Genomic DNA, 4,319 nt, shown 5'->3' on the forward strand with positions numbered 1-4,319 from the left:
TGTTTGTGTGTTTGGTGAGTATGATTGTTTTATGAGTCTTGCTAGAAAAAAGATTTTTCAAAAATCAAAATAAATAAGTTTTACATAGAAAACATTACTCTTCCAAAAACTTTTATACTCCAATTGAACCGAAATTATGGCATTGTTGAATCTGAAAACATTTCGACCAATCCAAATAGTATGCATGGTATGAAGCATCCCTGCCAAAAGAATAGATTCAATCAGAGACTTATAAACAGCAAGAGAGCATCCGGTCAATAGGGGTCGTAAAGTCAAGGTTGATCCGAAATTTGGTTGGGAGCTATAACCAAATATATTTAGCAAACGGGCAATCAAAGAACAGATAATGTGTGTTTACAAAACCACTTGGACACAATACACAAACCGCGACAACAATACAACCATGTCGATTGGCGACGAAGCTGATCATCAGTAGGCATACAGTTACAAGCCAATCTCCACCCATGTGTTAAATATTGAATGATTAAATTAACTATCTTCTACCTTATATAATTTTACTATCTTGAATTTGTTCTTTACCACATCGTGCCTTCTTGTTTTCTATTCTCTAATTCAAAGTTATCTTCTACCTTATATAATCTCTGTGTTACTATAAAAGAACATCCATCTATCAAAGTTATGTATCTCATCAATGACAAATTTAAATAAGCTAGCTTCTTAGGTATCATACTATCTATGCATGTTTCATTACGCTATAAAATTTTCAACAAATTTTTAATAATAAAATTTTTGTTTTAAGAGCAAAACGAATTATATGAGATCAAAATGAGAGAGGTACACATAGTAATAAACCTAGAGGTTAGGTATAAGTACAAGGGGTACTATACCCGCCAAACTAAAATCACCCAAACTATGAATTATGGAAGAGAAGATGATTCGAAAACCACCCGTAGTACAACCACTTGTAGCAAGAAACAACCTCCAAGAGGTGGATTTAATAACATCTAAAATTTCCTCCTCCACCAATATCTTAGTTGAGAAAGTAATTCCATATCTAGCCTCCCAAATCATCCGAACAATTGTGTGCAAATAAGAGGTACACCTGTACAATGATTATTGTTGCAAGAAGAGAAAGAGAAATAATAAAGTATGGTAATAACAGAATCAATAGATCTAGCCATGCAATGGTTATAGAAAAGGTACCAAAAATCTGATTAATGAAATAAATAATGGGATAAAATTGGTCTCAACTTCATAAAACGAACTTCATAACTTCATTGCATGTAAGCTAAAAGCAAAAGTACAAATTAAATACGTTTCAGACACAACATATTCTAAAAGAAGTTGCACAAAATAGGTATCTAGAACAAAATTGACTAAATACATAACAACATCTTCATATAAGATAATTGACTGTTAGTTATAAAAAAATTCAAATCAAAACTAGTTTAGACACAAATCTTTTAAGATAACAAAATAGGTATTTAACACGAAATGTAGTAAAGATGTACGAACGGATTTTAGTTTAGACACATTTTTATTAAATAGGTTTGAGAGACGAAATCTTTTATGAGAACATGCAAAGGGTGTTTTGCACAAAAGAGAAGAAAAGAGAAACAAAGTAATACCTTTCATACAAAAAAATATACCATGATGGCTTGTAAAAAAAAAAGGCTAATGATAACAGAAAAATCAAGAGAAATAAAGTACTATCATTGAGGATAATCTCCTTTGTTTGCGATACCCTGAAAAAACACAAAAATAAAAAAAGTTCACTGAATACCCTACAAAAAAAATATAAGAAAAGAGATGAAAAGAGAAACAAACGAAGTTGTACATGCCTTCAGAGAAGAGATAATGATTAGTTGAAGAAGCGGAACATTTGGAAAGAAATAAGATATATGATGAAATAGTTGAAGTCAGATAAGAGAGTGGATGTAGTATATGTAATGCCTGAAGGATGAGGTTTAAAAAAAATTGATTTGACTCGAAAATCAAAACATATTTGGTGAAGTTAGTATAACTTAGTTTCAACGAGAGTTAGTTTGAATTAATCGGGTAATGTGGCTGATTGTGGAAGAGGCGAGGGCAATGTTGGTATTTCTTTTAGAGAAAGGGTTGCAAATGAATCTGCAACACCTATGTAAATTAGAAAGAAAAAAAAATCAAAGATACAAAGTGTGGGGACAGAAGGCATATTACCTAAAAAAAACATCCATCAGGTATTACAACGATACATAGAAACCTTGGAAGATATAAGAACTACAAATCCTAATCTAGAGTAAAAATCCATACACTCAAGCACAATTCAGCGAGCTCGCGTACAAGCTCAAAACCAAACTTCAAAAAAAAAAAAAGGTATTTGAACTTTTAGCAATCGAATACAAGTTCTTAATAAGGCTAAGGATATGACTACTAACATGAATTAACTGAACCCTATACCTAAACCAACCGCACATCAATGAAACAATAAGCACCATTTTCAAAGTAAAAGCAAAAGTAATAACTGAAGGAATAGTGGGCTAAAATCACTCTCAACTTCATAAAACAAACTTCATAACTTCATTGCATGTAAGCTAAAAGCAAAAGTACAAACAGAAGGTGAGAAAAACACACAAGAAGGGAGGGGGGATTGAATTGTGTAAGCTTTTTCTTGGGCTTATTTTTCTCTGGTTGAACAGCCTGATCAGAATCTATGATATACAGATTCTGATGCCGAGTCTGAGTGCAATAGATAAATACAAAACACAAAGATAAAGAGGTAGAGATAGAGAAAGTAGACACACAACAATTTTATACTGGTTCCTCCTACAATCCAGGATTCGTCCAGTCCACTTGCACTTCCAACAAATTTCACTATAATCACAACTGATTACAAATTTCTCAAGGACACTTCCAAGAAACTTCCCTATGCTCAAGCACAACTGCAAGAGACTTCTATTTTCTCAAGCACAACTGCAAGATACTTCTAACACTCCAGGACACTCCACCTAAAGACTTCTACTCTAGGACTCTACCTAAATACTTCCCTTGCTTAAGCACACTGGTTAAGACTTCCCTCAACTCAATCCCGACTGACTGAGACTCCTAAGTGCTCAAGGTTTCATCAAGAGACTTATATGCTCAAGCATGCAGGCGAGAGACTTTCATAAGTGTTTGCCCTAACTACAAACACATTAATTTGTTCTTACACTTTTTCTAACCAGTAAGTGTAAACTGAACAAATGAACTGACTCCCTAGGATTTCTAAGATTTAAATTGAAATAAATCCTAAGTGTTTTTGCGCTATTAAATATGACAGAGTAATGGCACAATTGAATAGAAGAGTCTTGTTACTTCTTCTTCAGGTATTCAGCTCCTTTTATAGGCAATGATTTAAGAGACGTTGGAGAAGAGTGCTAGCGCAAATAGAGTCGTTGAGAAGCTTCAATCACGAAAGTTGGCCTTTTGCCTGATATGGATAATCCTGTTGGAAAGTACGTTGAATCTCCTTTACTGAAAGGGGAATTATCTAATGTTTTCCTCATTCCTGATGTCCTTTACACATAGACGAAAGAAGACAAAATAGCTACTCTACCAGATGCAGTGATACAGATATCTCACAGAATAAGACAAAAGCTTATGTGGATTCTGGGCCCCTCAGAACTACGTAGCCTAATCAATTTATGTGTTTGATGTCCTTCACAAAGTCTATGGAGATCACTCCCCAGCTTCTTTGAGACATCCATCTACTAGGATGTTGACTTCTAATTATCCTTCCACCATAGTCTTCTAAGCTTTCCAATCCATTTCTGATGCTCTTCATATGTTCCTTCTTCATGATAAGGAGTTCCTGCACACTTGAACATATGTTAGTATTCCAATTATTCGTCAATATTTTGTTATCATCAAAACCTAAGAGAACTTGCATGAACCATTCTTGTTCTAACACAAATTAAATACGTTTCAGACACAACATATTCTAAAAGAAGTTGCACATAATAGGTATTTAGCACAAAATAGTCTAAATACATAACATTTAATAACTTTGTTAAATGTAAGTTATAAAACAAAATTCAAATCAAAGCAGTTTCGACACAAATATTTTAATATAACTAGGTATTTAACACACAATGGAGTAAATATGTACGAAAAGATTTTAGTTTAGACATATTTTTTTTTTTTTTGTACAAAAGAGGGCCAAAGGCCCAGTTTAGACATATTTTTATTAAATACGTTTGAGAGACAAAATCTTTTATTAAAACAAGCAACGATATTTTGCACAAAAGAGAAGAAAAGAGAAACATAGTAATACCTTCTTTATAGGATGATAAAATAATTAAGAAGTTGACAATAAAATTATACCATGACTGCTTGTA

Source organism: Medicago sativa, chromosome 1 (assembly GCF_051527215.1).
Source record: "Medicago sativa cultivar Bolivia chromosome 1, Bolivia_mono, whole genome shotgun sequence".
Lineage (NCBI taxonomy): Eukaryota > Viridiplantae > Streptophyta > Magnoliopsida > Fabales > Fabaceae > Medicago > Medicago sativa.